This window comes from Siphateles boraxobius, unplaced genomic scaffold (assembly GCF_051911475.1).
Source record: "Siphateles boraxobius isolate OS27281-9 unplaced genomic scaffold, OSU_SipBor_1 17, whole genome shotgun sequence".
NCBI classification, from domain to species: domain Eukaryota; kingdom Metazoa; phylum Chordata; class Actinopteri; order Cypriniformes; family Leuciscidae; genus Siphateles; species Siphateles boraxobius.
In genome coordinates, this window is record NW_027508777.1 from 1,479,327 (window position 1) to 1,498,125 (window position 18,799).

Below are 18,799 nucleotides of genomic sequence, written 5' to 3' on the forward strand. Positions count from 1 at the left end.
TACCACTAGCTGCTACAGAGTCAGCGGCAAACGTCAGAACGACTAGCCGAGGAAAGGCTGTTTCAGGTGGGGAACATGAGCGCCGAGCGCCCGGTGATCGCCTAGAATGGATCAAATTATCATAAATCATTATAAATAAACCGCAGATTTGAGCTTTAAACAACTACATTCTCGCCTCAAAAACTCTTAAAACTACATTTCGTGAAAGAATAACCGTAGTATTATATTCCAACTGTATATTAAAAAATGGCGCTTCTTATGTTGCCATTCCCCTCGCGCAAGTGACGATCTCTGTCAACCAATCAGCGTTTTGCAGTGAGTCTAGCTCCACCCTTTAGTACCGTACCACTGTGCTAGGTACCCCAACGGAAGGGTACCCAAAAAGTGGTACGGTACGGTTCGGCTTTTTGGTACCATTCACAACTTTTGACAGTGGAAACGCAAATAATTGCGTACCGTACCGAACTGTACCGTACCGTACCGCTCAGTGGAAACGAGCCATAACTGTTAGCCCAAGGCCACTTCATCCAACACTCTTGATGTTCTTAAATCTTCCTGTTACGACTCCGAGTGTGAATTGAAAGCGCTTCAGAGGATTCAGTGCGTGCAGGAAACTGTACAGACCATTCAAACTGATTCGTGAACCGATTTAGACAGATCTGCCAACTTGTTTGATGAAGTCTTTGAACAGAATCGACTCAAAAGAGTGATTCATTTGTGAATTTGAGCATTTCTCATGCCCATAAAAAAGATGCAGCGCGCTTGGAATAAACTATGCATTTAACAGCATGTATTGCATAAATAAAGTAACGAGAGGAACGTCGCCCCAACATAAGGAAGTAAATGTAGCCTACCTTGTAGACGGTTACTACCATAGACAGTAAAGGTTACTACCCACCTCTGTTGGGCGCAGAGTTAACGGTCACGGTGCTCTTCTTCTGTTGTTTGTTTACACTATGTATAAAACACTGGTATCCTATTGCACAGTAGGGGGTTTCATTCATATTAGTGACACCTTGTGTCCCCGACAGGAAAATACCCTGCTGTGTGATCTGTGACAGTTGGCACGCCGTCAATTATGACACATTGGAATTGCGCGAAAATATAACGATATTCGAAAAAGTAATTTTATGATCGAATTTCGAACGCAGTTCGACTATTCAACTATTCGAAGATCGCGACTCATCCCTAATGGAAACAGATAGAAAGTCCTATTGCTGTTGCGAATTTCAGCGATGTCATTTTCTTCTGGACGAGATAAATTGGAAACGCCAGCCTAAGCCCGCAGGGACAAACGGACGGCTTAGTGTAAAGTGAGTATTTGGTTTGTTTTTCATTTTTTTACCAAGACGTAATGAACAGAGTTTGGACACTCGGCATTATCACAATGTTCTTCACGCATAGTCAGCTGAGCTATTGTGGTTATATTTACATCTATGCTAGCATACTGTTTGTGCAAATAGTTCGCATTGCTAACATTGTGCTTAACGTTACTGTTTTGTAGACAATAACGCAGACGCCTAACAGCCTACCGTTCACTTTATGGAATGGGTCCTGCAAGGCGAGAGACATAGTAAAGGCTATTGTCTCGTTTTGCCCACCTGTTTACCAGGATATTAGACGGAGATATCCAGCTCCTGACGGGCAATACTGTGAATAAGGAAACAGCTGAAGCTCTGGAAGAGCTTTGAGTGTAAAAGTGTTAATATTAATAATTTTTTTAATTAAAAGTTATAACTCATATTGGTTGTGGTTCTTTTATAAACATTTACTGTTACTAGAATATGTATTAGCTTAGAGATTGTGTGGAGAAATTTTTCGGATACTGCCAGTCTGCTGCCTGTAACTGGTAGGCGTGGTTAGGGAGTGGCTTGGCCTCGTAAGGGCAGCAAAGCAAGTGCATTCTGGGAGTTGTTGTCTTTCAGCCACGTGAGTAAAAAGTACATTCTCTGCCTTTTCACAGTCTAGAATGCTTCAATTTCTAAAATAATTTCACATTTCTACTATATAAATGACCACTATTATATACACATTCATCTTCCCAGAGCTGAAGTATCCCTTTAAATGCCTTTATATTTAGTGCCCCAGGGGCGGACAAACTTCCAAAAAATCCCATAGACTTAACACTGTGACAAACTTTGACGACTCATAGCTCCGAGCGAGGATTTCGCAGAAATTTGATTTACCACATTTTTTTCTTTTTTTTCAAACTAATCTATATATCGTTCTAACCAATCATTCATTAAGTTGTTTCATTAAACTTTTTCTCTCTCTATCTACAAACATCTATCCATCTATCTATCTATCTATCTATCTATCTATCTATCTATCTTCAAACTGTTTCTATTTATCTATCTCTTTCTACCAAATGTATCTTTCTTTCTAACTAATCTGTCTTTCTTTTTAACTGATCTTTATTTATTTCTTCCTTACTAATCTATCTTTCTTCCTGACTAAGCTTTCTTTCTTTTTAACTAATCTTTCTTACTAATCAATCTTTTTTCTTTTTCAAACTGATCTTTCTTTCTTTCTTTCTAACTATTCTTTCTTTTTTCCTAACATTTCTTTATTTCTTTCTTTCTTTCTTCCAACTATTCTTTTTTACTTTTCTTCCTTTCTAACTATTCTTTTTTTTACTTTCTTTTTTACTTTTCTTTCTTTTTTACTTTAAGTTTCTTTCTTTTTCAATCTAATCTTTCTTTTTTCTAACTAATCTGTTTTTCTAACTAATCCATCTTTCTTTCTTTCTTTTTTACTTTTCTTCCTTTCTAACCATTCTTTCTTTTTTACTTTTCTTTCTTTCTTTTTTACTTTTCTTTCTTTTTTTCAAACTAATCTTTCTTTATTTCTTTCTAACTTCTAATTTCTAATCTATCTTTATTTCTAACCAATCTTTCTTTCTTTCTAACTAATCTCTTTCTTTCTAACTAATCTTTCTTTCATTCTTTTTTCTTTCTTTCTTTTTTACTTTTCCTTTCTAACTATTCTTTCTTTTTTACTTTCTTTCTTTTTTACTTTTCTTTCTTTTTAACTTTTTTCTTTCTTTCTTTTTACTTTCTTTCTTTTTAACTTTTCTTTTCTTTCTTTTTTGAACTATCTTTCTTTCTAAATAATCCATCTTTCTTTCTTTCTTTTTTACTTTTCTTTCTTTTTTCAAACTAATCTTTCTTTATTTCTAACTAATCCATCTTTTCTTTCTTTCTAACTATTCTTTTTTTTCTTTTTAACTTTTCTTTTTTTAAACTAATCTTTCTTTATTTCTAACTAATCTTTCTTTCTCTCTTTTTAACTAATCTATCTTTCTTTCTAACTAATCCATCTTTCTTTCTTTCTTACTATTCTTTCTTTTTTACTTTTCTTTCTTTTTTCATTTTCTTTTCTTTATTTTTTCTAACTAATCTATCTTTCTTTCTAACTAATCTATCTTTCTTTCTAACTAATCCATTTTCTTTCTAACTAATCCATCTTTCTTTCTTTCTAACTATTCTTTATTTTTTCCTAACATTTCTAACCATTCTTTCTATTTTACTTTTCTTTCTTTTTTCAAACTAATCTTTATTTATTTCTAACTAATCTTTCTTTTTTCTAACTATTCTATCTTTCTTTCTAACTAATCTCTTTCTTTCTAACTAATCTTTCTTTCATTCTTTTTTCTTTCTTTCTTTTTTACTTTTCCTTTCTAACTAGGGTAAACGTACCTATTAAGCTCACCAAAATCTACATTGAGACATTTTTAGTGCACTAGATATTGGTTTTAGTACAAGAAGTTATTTTAAAATAAAATATTAATCTCTCACACTATAATATTTCATTTTATTTTAAATGTCAAAAGTATTTCAATTAAGATGTACATCATTAAATATAAAAAGTCTGGCTGTGCTTAATGGGTACATTTTGTACCCTTTAAGCACACCCCTGTTCCCAATAAGCTCACAACATGTTTTATGTTTATTTTAAGTAACCTTTTTAAAGAATAATTGAAAAATGTTTTATTTGAAGATACAGAGTCAATCACAAAAGCAACAGAACTCTAAAATCAAGCACAGATTCTAAAAGATCAGATCTGGTACTCCACTTGTGTATAAAGCGCATCTTACCCAACTGGTGATGTCAGAAGTAGCGAAGTGTGTCATGGTGTAGCGTAAATATCAGCAGTGTGTCACAATACTCGCACAAGTTGCGCTTTAGACTTAAGTTGAATCCGTATGCTAGTTTGACCATAAGCTAGTTACTTTACTTTATAAAGTTTGAAATATGAATATTTTTGTTACACAAATTCATGGCTTTGCTTCAGAAGGCCTTTATTAACCCCCCAGAGCAGTGTGGAGACCTTTTATGATGGATAGATGGACTTTTATGATGATGGTTGCCCTTTTATCATGATAGATGCACTTTTACGATGGATGGATGCACTTTTTTGAGCTTCAAACTGATGATTGCAATTCACTGCCATTATAAAGCTCGGAAGTGTCAGAGTGTTTATTAATATAACTCCCGATTGTATTCTTCTGAAAGAAGAAAGTCATATACACCTATGGCTTGAGGGTGAGTAAATCATGGGGTAATTTTTATTTTAAAGTGAACTACTCCTTTAAACACCTCTGACTGGCCAATGCGTTCACACACGCTCAATATAGCTATGTCTGTGATTGGCTACAATGATCAACGCTTCAAAACATGTCTTCACCGCACGCTTTTCTTATCATTGTTTGAAAGCAGGCGTCTATCAGAGGATCCCTAATATATCCACTGATAAACTGATCCGCTGATAGACGCCTGGTTTCAAACGCATGCTTTCCCGTGTGTATGAAGTCTTTATATCAGAATAGACTATAAAGCGCGATATGCGGTTTTACCGCCATTTATTTATTTATATTTATTTGTTGCTATATAAATACGTGTTATGATGTGGTCAGCATACACAAAAACAATGTAACTGAATATAAACAGCGTCTCTGCGCATTGAAAGACTGTCACTCAGCGTGCAGTTGTTATGCCAACGGACTGTCTTTGAGTGAGTAATTAAACCGTTCATTCAACAAAAACGTTCAAAAAAGCTGATTCCTTAAGTGATAGATGTAATGAAACAAGGTGTTAATTATTTTTTAACTTTGAGCTCCACTTTTCAAGGCTCAGCTGGCCAGCAATGCTTCACTTTTGGTCAAAGCTGAAGCAATGCTTCACTTAAGAGACAATGGCATTGATTCAATGCGTGACTCGCTGCTTTCCCCCCACGGCTTCCTCGTGCTGTGTAAAGCTGACCAGCGCTGATGCCATTCATGGTAAATACCCTTACACGTTAAAAGGATGATAGCCTACGACAAATATTTCGCTTTCCTTGGAAACGGCAACCTTTTCACGAATATACATGACTTGACTTCAAAGACAGATCGAACGCGCTCAGTCGATCACATTCACTGTCTGTTTAAGCTTAAGTCCAAATCCACGAATCCTCTGTACAAATCACCATGATAAACAGTCTTGTTATCATTATTAACTTATTTAACATTCAATACACATGGTACGAACTACGAAGGGTGGCCTTATGAAAAAAGAAAACGCGGTTCACGGTTGCTGCGTTTACTTGCATTCCTCTGCGGTTGGCCTGTCAGTAGCGCGGTACTGCAATATTGCGGTTATCGCGACAGCCCTACATAGGCGTTCAATGTGGATGAGCTTAAAGGGAGCACACTGAGGCTTAATTGGAGCAGCAACAATTTTGAATTAATAAATATTACGTGAAATTTAAAGGACAATATTTTGCTAAATAAATAATCTAGGTCATGTATCACTTTAATACATATCTTAATATGAACAACTATTATTTACAATATCTGTGAAATTATACTTTTTCTAATTGATGTCACACTGAAGCTCTGTGATTTTCATTGTAGTGCACCCTTTAAGCTCACCTTACAATAATATGAAATATTATTAAAATTAAAGCAGTGTAAAATCACAGACCATCAATAAACTGTAAATTTATAACATTTTGGATTTAAAAGTACAAGCCATTAATGCCTGTGAAGTAATATATTAGTGTAGCACACAATCTTATACAGCTAGTAAGGTAACTATGTTCTGTAGCATCTGCGTTATGTTACTAAAACTAGCTTTTGGATCTATTGTAATTATTTCCCACATCCATGTCACAGGTTATAATATGCAAAGGTCTAAACATTAATCTTTTATTTTTGCAGCAAGTAGTAATACTAACCCAAAATAAAGGCTTAAACATTTTAAAAAATGCACATTTAAGGGCCTTCTCTTTTGGTGAAAGTTTTCAGACAGCTTTCAAAATGACCACCAGACAGTGTGAACACACATAGACCCATATCTCAGTGTGCAATGGTCTGATTTGCTTGAAATTACAGGAGGTATGTAGTAACAAACATATCAATTGGTTAAGACATCAAGTAGGATAAACAATTATTTTTTCTTATTCTAATCTGAGCTGAAATATGGAAGTGTGCTTAATGGGTACTTAAGCTTAATAGGTACGTTTACCCTATTCTTTCTTTTTTACTTTCTTTCTTTTTTCTTTCTTTCTTTTTTACTTTTCTTTTTTTAAAACTTTTTTCTTTCTTTTTTAAAACTAATCTTTCTTTCTTCTTTCTTTCTTTCTTTCTTTCAACTATTCTTTCTAACTATTCTTTCTTTTTAACTTTTTTCTTTCTTTCTTTTTTACTTTCTTTTTAACTTTTCATTTCTTTTTTTTTAACTATCGTTCTTTCTAACTAATCCATCTTTCTTTCTTTCTTTTTTACTTTTCTTTCTTTTTTCAAACTAATCTTTCTTTATTTCTAACTAATCCATCTTTTCTTTCTTTCTAACTATTCTTTTTTTTCTTTTTAACTTTTCTTTTTTAAACTAATCTTTCTTTATTTCTAACTAATCTTTCTTTCTCTCTTTTTAACTAATCTATCTTTCTTTCTAACTAATCCATCTTTCTTTCTTTCTTTCTATTTTTTCTTGTTTACTTTTCTTTCTTTTTTACTTTTCTTTTCTTTCTTTTTTCTAACTAATCTATCTTTCTTTCTAACTAATCTATCTTTCTTTCTAACTAATCCATTTTCTTTCTAACTAATCCATCTTTCTTTCTTTCTAACTATTCTTTATTTTTTCCTAACATTTCTAACCATTCTTTCTATTTTACTTTTCTTTCTTTTTTCAAACTAATCTTTATTTATTTCTAACTAATCTTTCTTTTTTTCTAACTATTCTATCATTCTTTCTAACTAATCTATCTTTCTTACTATTCTTACTTTAATCTAAGATTTCTTTCTTTCTCACTATTCTTTCTTTTTTACTTTTCTTCCTTTCTAATTACTCTTTCTTTTTTACTTTCTTTTCGTTCTTTTTTCCAACTAATCTTTCTTTATTTCTAACTATTTATTTATTTCTTTTTTCAAACAAATGTTTCTTTCTTTCTAACTAATCTTTCTTTCAAGCTGATCTTTTTTTTCTTTCTTTTTCAAACTGATCTTTCTTTCTAACTACTTTTTATTTCTTTATTTTTTTAAACTAATTTGTATTTCTTTGTAACTAATCTTTCTTTCTTTCAAACTGATATTTTTTCTTTCTTTTTTTCAAACTGATCTTTCTTTCTTTAACTAATCCATCTTTCTTTCTTTCTTTCTAACTATTCTATCTTTCTTTCTAACTATTCTTTCTTTTTTCCTAACATTTCTTTCTTTCTATCTTTCTTCATGTCTTTCTTCTTTCTAAGAGTGGCACTTTCTATCCATCTCTAATCTTTCTTTCTAACTAATCTTGATGATCTATCCATCCAACCATCCATGGTCATGTTAAAACATGCTAAATCATGCTAGCAATGTGACAAACCATACTTGAAACATGTTAAACCGTGCTAGAATAGTTTAAAACTTTTTCAAACTTTCTGGCTAGGCTTTTCCAAGCCAACTTAAAGTTTGTCTATGAACTTTACCATCTAGTTTTATTTTATTATACATGTACAGTGAAGAGAATAAATAGAAAAGTATATATAAAAATATTCTATATATTTTGGAATATAAAATTACACAACCCTGTCTCTTTTTGTTAAATGTCAGTTTTAATAATCAATAATATCCAGTATAAAAGTATAAGTAGCCTAATAGGTATAAGAAGCTATACAATGAGAAATAAAGCAAACAACAGTCAAACATAAGTCTCTAATTAACTCTAATAGGCTACAAAGTTGAAGTTAAATAGCCTAAATATATAGTTATGAAACTTTGTTCTATGGCAAATCGTTTTGGCTGAGGGAAAACTATAGATTAATGAGACCAAATATCGACACAAGACAAATTATATCTCATGTTTAACCACTAGACTAGAGACATCAGAGCCAGCGGCAAACATCAGAAGCACTAGCCGAGGAAAAGCTGTTCCAGTCGGGGTTAATAAGCGCTGAACTCCCTGTGATCGCCTGGATCTCACAACTCCGAAAATGTCAGATACATTTTTCAAATAGGTGCTATCTTTATAAATAAACCACAGATTTGAGCTTTAAACAACTACATTCTTGCCTGAAACACTCTTAAAATTACATTTCGTGACACAATAACAGTAGTATTTTGATATTACGCGGGGTTTCTCCTCTGCTATTGACGCTTTCTGGTTGGTACAAGATGCATTCTGCGATACCTGTCTGTCTCAAGTCCGCACAAGTCACCTCTCGATGCATCCTCGCTAAAAGCGGCGGATCAAGAACACATCCGGGGATTTGAACTGGACTTGGCTAGATGTGAACTTTTAATTGGAACAGTACTTGTGCAGCGACTGATGACGTTTCACAAGTCCACAAGAACACAAGTACAGACAAGAACGCATATTGAGAAACGGCCATAGTGTCTGTGTGCATGAAACATCAAAATGCATGGAATGCACCAGCTTATCAATCACATTGTGTGCATTAGACATTCAAATGTTACCATCATAAACAGTTAAAAACACACGAGTGTAACATCATAACCATAATCACATAGGCTAGGCCTACTTAAAAACAGGCTAGACATAACTAACATGTGTGAGCTACATAAACAACAACAGTTATAACATTTTTATAAAACAGGTATAACATAGGCTTATGTCCATATGCCATAACCACAATGACCTTGTGGGAGTGTGGACCGCTCTTTAGCAAAAATACAAAACAGATAACTAGATCATATACAATCAGAACAGATAACCATATCATACAATCTGTATATGGATTGTTAATGTTGAAGTTAATTGTTGAATTGTTAATTGTTGAAGTTAATGTGTGTCAAATGGACTCAACTCATTGCATTTTCTAACCTATCAAATGACTGGAGCAGATATCAACTATCAGGCAAATTTCCAGCCAGGCAGTAGCATTGATTTGAACATGGCGTTTAGTCACTGGCGTAGGCTCAGGGTTGAGACCAAGAGCATTGTCTAGTTCGTACCAGATTACGTCATCACGCATCGGCCAGAAGAACCGATTACTGCCTATACAAATCATTGTTTTAACAAGGACACAGCTGTCTGTTACATCCACCTCCTGGATGATGCCTGGAAATGCATCTCCATCATATATGACGATACACCAGTTTCCAGTCAGGCCATCATTGACTTCTTCAATGCGCTGCAGCACATTGGTGGATGTGTTGTGCTGTGCGGGTGGGCCTTGTGAGGGGGCAACTGTTCCTTCCTTCTGGAAGCTCACAACTTGTGGATCAAAGCAGCTACAGCCATTTAGATATAAAAGTTCTCAGTCCAAAAGCACAAATATGTCATGAGAACATGCAAATAGGGCTGCAGCTATCGATTCTTTTTGTAATCGATTAATCTAGCACTTAATCGATCGATTAATCGAGTAATCGGATATTTTTTGTGTGTGTTTTATTAACAGAATAGTTATATTAAACTTGTGTCTATTTCAGTTAAAGCTGTTATAAGTTATATAGTATGCAAGTTATAAAGCCATCTCATATGTGAATTTTTCTTTAAAATGTTATAATATGACCACGCTAAGCATCTAAGCATATTTGTGTATTCTGGTAGTTTAACGCTGAAGAAGAGCTGTAACGTGACTTGTTGTTGAACACGCAGTAAAAGCTGACGCACTTTTTGTTCCGTGCGTTTTAACTGAAAAATGAGTACTCTGAATCTTTATTAAAAACCAACAGGCTGGGGACTTTAATTTTTTGTTGTTGTCTGTATTTGGCAGACGTGAAATACAAACAAGGTCTCGCAAAGACTGCAATACAATATTTGTTCCTCCATCACGTCCCGGTGTGTACAGTGAATGCATGCTGAAATTATTGTTGCGTGGCTACGTAAAAGTTTAAGCATATGTGATGCATATGCCGCAATTGGTCTGACTGGCGTGTGTGAAGGGGTTCTTTTTTTAGGCTATACTCTTGCAATTGAACGTGATAGTTACGTTTACTACTTAAACATGTCATCAAAGCTAAAAATCATATCTAGTCAAACCGCATCACGACATCGCTACAAATACAGTATGGGATTAAAATCAGCGAACATCAATAGGCTTAGACTACGTTACCTTGTTTCAGCGAGTTAAGTGTATTAAGTGTGTAATGATCCCACACTTTAGACAATTTCTGCCGTTTATTTACATATTTATTCTCCGCCATTGCGCCAACCAGGGGCGTAATTTGTGGGGGGGATGGGGGGGATATAACCCCCCCAATATTTAAATCTATGCATTACAACCCCCCCATTATTTATACCATGATCACAATATCAGGAGGCATACCCAAACTTCAACCCCCCCAATGTTCAAACCAAATCTACGCCCTTGGCGCCAACTATTTCTCCTAGATGGCCAAATATATCCAAGATGGCGCCGCGGATGGCTGCCTCGGTGTGGAGCTCTCCAGCTATTATGTTGTTTTTGTTCGTTTGTTCTGCGTTTAGTCATTCTTTTCCTATCAGTTTCACCAAAGACGAACTACTGGACATTAGGAAACACACACCAGAAACCTTTTCTACAGTTTTTGATTATTCGGACGTTTTGCTGGACATTCTCGTCGGAGGGGCAGCGTTGTTGTTCAAACGCGCGTTCAGACGCAAACGCGGGAAGCGAGCCGGCGCGCTGGTTAAACTCCGCGAGCGCGGCCTGCGCACTGCACTCCCCAGCATTCATCTCGCGAATCTCCGATCCCTTCCTAACAAAACGGATGAACTTCTTCTCCTCACCCACACTAACAAGGATTTTTTAAACTCTGCTGCTTTGTGCTTCACTGAAACCTGGCTGAGTGAAGCCATACCGGACAACGCAATACATCTGCCGGGCTTCCAGCTGTTCCGAGCGGATCGCATCGCGGAGCTAACGGGGAAAACGAGAGGTGGTGGATTGTGTTTCTACATTAACGAAAGTTGGTGTTCAGATGTAACAACACTGAAGAAGATGTGCTCTCCTAATTTAGAGGCACATTTCATAAACTGTAAACCCTTCTACTCGCCTCGGGAATTTTCCTCTTTCATTCCCGTGAATGTTTACATCCCTCCAGACGCGTGCGCGAGCGCGGCGCTACAACAGCTGGCTGAACAAATATCTGAAACGGAACAAAGGTACCCAGACTCTCTTTTAATCATTCTTGGGGATTTTAACAAAGCAAATCTTTCCCGTGAACTACCAAAATACAGACAGCACGTTACATGTCCCACCAGAGACAGTAATATACTGGACCACTGTTACACCACAATAAGAAATGCATATCACTCCGTCCCACGGGCAGCTTTGGGGCTCTCTGATCACTGTTTGGTTCATCTCATACCGACCTACAGGCAGAAACTGAAATCAGCTAAACCTGGAATAAGGACTGTGAAAAGATGGACTAATGAAGCAGAGCAGAATCTACAGGCCTGCTTTGATTGCACTGATTGGACTGTTTTTGAAGCTGCTACCAATGATCTGGATGAGCTCACAGATACTGTAACATCATATATAAGTTTCTGTGAGGATACATGCATTCCTACCAGGACATTCTTATCATTCACTAATGATAAACCATGGTTTACTGGGAAACTCAAACACCTTCGTCATGCCAAAGAGGATACTTACAGAAGTGGGGATAAAATCTTGTATAACCAGGCCAGAAACAGATTGACAAAGGAGATCAGAGTTGCTAAAAGGAACTACTCTGATAAACTGAAAAACCAGTTTTCATCCAACGACCCATCATCAGTCTGGAATGGCCTGAGGAACATTACCAACTACAAGTCACCATCCCCTCGATCTGTGGACAATCAACACCTGGCTGACGATTTAAATTCATTTTACTGCCGGTTTGAAAAGCCCTCATTCACACCATCACCCGGTCTGATCTGCACTTCACACATTCAGCATCACCTCCTGTTCTCCAATTATCACTCCCCCCTCCTGCCATCCAACCTGAGCTTAAGGTCTGTGTGGAGGACGTGAGCCGAGTCTTCAAAAAACAGAAGACTAGGAAAGCCTCAGGCCCAGACGACATCTCATCTGCTTGTTTAAAAGCCTGCGCTGACCAACTGGCCCCGGTCTTCACGCAGATCTTCAACAGATCATTGGAGCAGTGTGAAGTTCCCTGCTGCTTCAAACGCTCCACTATCATTCCTGTCCCCAAAAAACCCAAAATCACTGGACTTAATGACTACAGACCTGTCGCTCTCACGTCTGTGGTCATGAAGTCGTTTGAAAGACTGGTGCTGGCCCACCTGAAGGACATCACTGGACCCCTGCTGGATCCCTTTCAGTTTGCTTACAGAGCAAACAGGTCTGTGGATGATGCAGTCAACATGGGACTGCATTATATCCTGCAACATCTCGACAGACCAGGGACTTATGCAAGGATCCTCTTTGTGGACTTCAGTTCGGCCTTCAATACCATCATGCCTGGTCTTCTCACAGCCAAACTGACCCAGCTCTCCATACCATCCTCGATCTGTCAGTGGATCACCAGCTTCCTGACGGACCGGCAGCAGCGAGTGAGACTGGGGAAACACACATCCAAGACACTCACAATCAGCACTGGTGCTCCCCAAGGGTGCGTTCTCTCCCCACTGCTCTTCTCCCTGTACACTAATGACTGCACTTCTAAAGACCCCACTGTCAAGCTCCTGAAATTTGCAGACGACACCACTGTCATCGGTCTCATCCGAAACGGTGACGAGTCTGCTTACAGACTGGAGGTTGAACAGCTGGCTGCCTGGTGCAGTTATAACAACCTTGAGCTGAACACGCTCAAAACAGTGGAGATGATCGTGGACTTCAGGAGGAACAGCTCAGCACTCCTCCCACTCACCATCATGAACAGCACTGTGGAAGCAGTGGAGTCATTCAGGTTCCTGGGCACTATCATCTCTCAGGACCTGAAGTGGGACAATCACATTGACTCCACTGTGAAAAAGGCCCAGCAGAGACTGTACTTCCTTCGCCAGCTGAGGAAGTTCAACCTGCCACAGGATCTGCTGATTCAGTTCTACTCAGCCGTCATTGAGTCTGTCTTGTGCGCTTCCATCACTGTCTGGTTTGGTTCAGCTACCAAATCAGACATCAGGAGACTACAACGGACAGTCCGGACTGCGGAGAGGATTATTGGTGCCCCCCTGCCAAACCTCCAGGACCTGTACTCTTCCAGAGTGAGGAAGAGAGCAGGTAAAATCATCACAGACTCCACTCACCCTGGACACCACCTGTTTGAACTGTTACCGTCAAGACGGAGACTCAGATCACTGGCCACAAGAACATCTCGGCACAGGAACAGTTTCTTCCCACAGGCCATTTCCCTCCTGAACAGTTAACACTCCTCCCAAGGCATATGCCTGTAAGTGCAATACTCCCACTGTTTAGTGCAATATCCCACAACTCAGGTGATACTTATATGTAGATTTATTTATTTATAATATTCAAAACACTGTAAATAGGTTCATAATCTGTAAATCTGAAAATGTCTATTCTGACTAAACCCAACTGTGATAGTTTTATTCTCATATATTTATATTTTTATTTTTTATTCTTATAATTTGTAGTATTATGTTTCATGTTGTATTTGTATATGTCCACTGGAAGCCTCAGTACCAAAACAAATTCCTTGTGTGTGCAAGCACACTTGGCAATAAAGCTCTTTCTGATTCTGATTCTGATTCTTGAACAGGTCCGTGTGAAACAATTGAATCCCTGCGACGCGCCTATAGTGCGCGTCATAGGAATTTAACGAGGCTTCGAGGCAGAGTTTTTGCCTCGAGGAATTTTTGTAATCGAGTAACTCGAGGAATCGTTTCAGCCCTACATGCAAATAGCACAACAAACGGCATATATCATGTCCAAAGCTATGCCTGTAATTTCTCAGAGGTGGAAATTACATTTTAGCAGTTTGTCTGCAATATTGTTACCCTCATGTCAGGCTTAGCTACTTTGGGACTTAGTATGTTGCTTACTCGTAATAAACATACATTATTTTCATATTTGTTGTACATAATTCAACCGAACTACAGCCAAGGTGGAAATGATGCTGAATAAAAATACTCTGTATAAAAGCTTGAGTTACCTTGATTTATTTTCTTGTGCTGAAGAGCACATGTGCCTGAAGTTTCATCTACAACTAATATGTCCTTTTTACTATTATTTCGATGGTTACCAAGTATATAAAATATTTAAGGTGGATCTATTAAGGTGAATTTTGTTGAGGGAGGTGGAACTGACAGAAAACCTAGGGACAGACTTATTTTATTGCAAAAATTGTTTAAAATTGTGATATATGGAATTTCTATGGTATGATATTATTTTATTTGTCCTTAAGACAAACATGTTAGAAATATGTTTAAATCGATCCTTTAATATAAGTTTTAACATTCAAAGAGAGCCACTCTGGGTTGGGGACAAGCATAAAACTCCAAAATCTGCTAATAAACAGCCTTGCAAAAGCATTTTTAAAAGAAAAAAGGGGCAAGATTTGGTGGTTACTAGGATGTTGGAGCATGAACTTCATAATGACAATGCATTTGTTTGTTTATTTATTTACAAAAAAAAGGCCAAGGACACAAAAGTGCCTGTAGTTGCAGAATCACCCAGTAATGCCAGCCGTAACATACATTCGAAGACACGCCACAATTCACTCAAATCAAATCATTAGTAAACCATAGTAAAAAGACAATATGAACGCTACTTTGGAGGTAGGCAAAAAGTCGAACACAAAATTCTAAACAAGAGCAGAGAAGCATGTATTTAATAGCCAATTCATAATGCACCGTCAGACGCAGACCAACGTCAGTGGTCACCAGATTACAACACGTCACTTCTCAGACTTTCTAATTCCGATTAAGTTAGTTAAATTGGTGAAAACTATGGAATTACATTTGTTTCTAAAAAACTGAACATAACTTTATAAAACTGAACCTAACTTTTTCAGAAACTATCAAAAATATGCCATTACAAAAGAAGAAAAACAATGAAAATCGCACAAATTTAACAGGCTCTTCAAATATGCTTCATTCATTCTTTGTTAATGTTTTTCAAAGATTCGTTTTCGCAAATCGTGGATTCTGAATGCATTGCCACAGATTTCGCTTACGCTTCGCAGTTTTTCGTTTGCTGTTTTGGGACATACCTCTCGTGGGGGTGGGCTTAACAGTGATCTATTCTGATTGGATAGTGAGCTTTTGATGGACAGGTGCTCTCTGACCTGGAAGTAAAGATGTCACTCAGTGGCGCGCATATTGGAAAGCTCTCGCGGTGATTGAATAAAGTAGGAGAAGTCTCTTTCAAAATTATACATAGGTATTATCCTGCTAAGCAATATCTCCTTAGGTTTAAACTTGACATATGTGTTAACTGTTCTTTATGTGGAGTATGTCCAGAAACTTTGGTACACCTGTTCTGGAAATGTCCCTATACCTTCACTTTCTGGAAAGAATTGTCCCAATACATTACTGTTAAACTTATTGCTGATTTTTCTTTGTTATGGAGGGATGTGCTGTTTGGTCTCCACGTTAACAAGGGTAAAAAACAGGAAGAAATATACCTAATAAATCCATTGATCATTTTAGGGAAATATCATATTCACAAAGCCAAATTTAATAATTTTAAACCTTCCTGTATTGCTTTTGATAGGGAGGCGGAACAGTACATCAAATCCATCTATGATTCAAAAAATAAGAAGGCTGCTAAAACCATTCAGTTATGCTCTATCTTTAATATATTTATTTGAAACTCCCCCTGGCTCTGTTCTTGTTTAATATTTTGTTTTCTGTATTAATGACTCTATTTGTATGTTCTTACTATTTGTATCGTCAAGATTTAATAAAGATTTAATAAAGAAAAAAGGAAAAAGAAAAAAGCTCTCGGGGTGATTGGGATCAATCGGGTTAGCAAATTATTTAATCAGGATGCTTACTTATTTACTTATCAATAATTTCTCTCATTATAATATTCCTGTTACTCCAAAACAGTTTGCCACTGTATTTGGTGCTATCCGTAATGGTATCATTATGCTATTTAGGTTTTTTGACAAGTTCTGAAATGCCTCTCCCAGACCCGACTGACACGTATGTAGGCAGGATATGTTTTAAATTTACTTTAAAAAATAATAGAGATATTCGTTTTCTCTTTCTCAATGATAGTGTTTCCACTCCTCTTGTTGCTACAAAATGGAACACATTAGTGGAAAATATTTAAATGGAAGAAGGTTTGGACGCTCCCTAACAAGTACCTATAGGTAAATAAGGTAAAAGAGATTTATTTTAAGCTTATTCATCGATATTATCCTGTTAAAACGTTCATGGTTCACTTTATTTAAATGAAGTATACAAATTGTAGTTTTTGTGATTCACAACCAGAGACTATCTTAAAGTCTTTTTTTGCATTATGATCATACAAGAAAACTTTGGCAAGACATTTGTAAGTTCATTGTAAACTATATAAAGACTATGAGCTTTATTTCATTTTATGAGCAGGATGCTTTGTTTGGGTTTTTCATTTTTGAAGCAATATGATAATTTTTTTTTCTTTGCTACTTAATTATTTTGCTTGCAAATTTTTTTCTCACTTTCAAAATGATGTTAAGATCTATATAAAATCCTTATCTACCTCTTGTAACAAAAAGGCTACTAAAAGTTTGAACTAAAACAGTTTTGTATAATTATTATTTTTTTTACTTTTGTTAAGTATTTATTTGTTTTTTCTTTCTTTCTCTGAATTCAAGTGTGATGTAATATATAGGCCTATCAGTCCCTGAACCTCTGGCTCTCTTTTCTGGCTTATGGATCTTCATTTTTGTATTCTGTAAATTATTAATAAATTTTTTTTTTAAAAAGCTCTCGCAGTGATTTGTATGCCAACGTCGTGCTTTGTATTGCTAAATATGTAAATAATATTTGACCTTCGATCGTCTCAGTCTGTAAAGATGATGAGCTCTCAGGAGAGACACGGAGCAGCATCATCTTCCTCCTCCGCGTGTCCTTCAAGGCAGCTTGAAGTAAGTTCTTGTTACTGAAGTAATAACATCGATAAAAGTTTTATTCATGTACAGTGTGCAACAGTTCGGGCTTTATTTTACACTGTGCATTGCAAACTTGTGAATGACAATAATAACCCACAAATTCACTGTACATGAATAAAACTTTTATCGATGTTATTGGTTACTTCAGTAACACGAACTTACTTCAAGCTGCCTTGAAGGACAAGCGGAGGAGGAAGATGATGCCGCTCCGTGTCTCTCCTGAGAGCTCATCTTTACAGACTGAGACGATCGAAGGTCAAATATTATTTACATAGTAATACCAAAGCCGTCTAAGGAAAGCCTGGCCACTCCCTATTAAGTCCAATTGTACCGAATTTTGGTTGTAGTTCCACCAGAGTTCCACTGGGGATCGACCGTCCGATTGCAAAATTAATGGGAGTCTATGGGGCTAGACGGCTAAATTTGTCTCTTTCACACGATTGCCGTTGAGAAATCTCAGATTTGAATGTAGATTTTGCAAGTTCAACATGGGTTATAGGTCCAAAGTTGAATGAACGAGTACTTATGTCCTTTCGATTTCTTACAGGTTGAGTTGTGGTTGCCCATAACACGCTAGCATTCTACTAATGGACTTTGATTGGTCAGTGAAGGACTGATTACGTCCAGAGATACCGATTTGATGGCATAGTGGCATCCAAAGTATTTTCGGCGTCGTCTTTTAAAACAACAGAACAAAAACTCTTCTAACACGTGTATTTACCTGTGTCAGCGGCGTTGTCGATGCCTCAAGAGAAAAGAAAGTGCAGATCGCGAAAGCACCACAGTGACTGGAGGATTGCCGTAAAGCAGTTCTCTTGTCTTACGATGTGTATGACGTCATTGCCATTTTAATAAAATCTAAAACCTAACAAATCTAACACCCAGTAATCTGTAATTTATTTGCATCTCCTTTCGAAAACAACATTCAAATTACTAGACAAAAAATTATATCCTGAGAAAAGTGGATGTTTAGGGGTATAGCTCCATAGACCTCCATTCATTCTGCACTCGTCCTGTGAGCGCCCTCATATGGAGCCAGAGTGGAACTGCAACCTTTTACATGAAAATAAATATAATGAACAAGACACCCAAAGTAGGCCTACTTGTTATTTAATTCCATTCCAAATAAGTGTTTATCAATCATTTTTTCTTGAATACAGACATACAGGTGGGCTATGTGTTTTATATATATATATATATATATATATATATATATATATATATATATATATATATATATATATATATATATATATATATATATACATACAGGTCCTTCTCAAAAAATTTGCATATTGTGATAAAGTCCATTATTTTGCATAATG

At 36.5% G+C, this 18,799-nt stretch overlaps 1 protein-coding gene across 3 annotated transcripts in view; it reads right to left on the bottom strand.

Annotated features, from left to right (window-relative positions):
* Window positions 1-18,799, bottom strand: part of timmdc1 (translocase of inner mitochondrial membrane domain containing 1) — a 168,382-nt gene that overhangs the window by 143,220 nt on the left and 6,363 nt on the right. Inside the window, exon 1 of one of the 3 annotated variants that reach the window (XM_077232266.1) lies at window positions 17,637-17,758. The exons of the other annotated variants lie outside the window; for them this stretch is intronic. The gene's annotated coding sequence lies outside the window, so the exon portion shown is untranslated. Of the gene's footprint in view, window positions 1-17,636; window positions 17,759-18,799 lie in introns of those variants that run through there. 3 annotated transcript variants of the gene reach the window in all.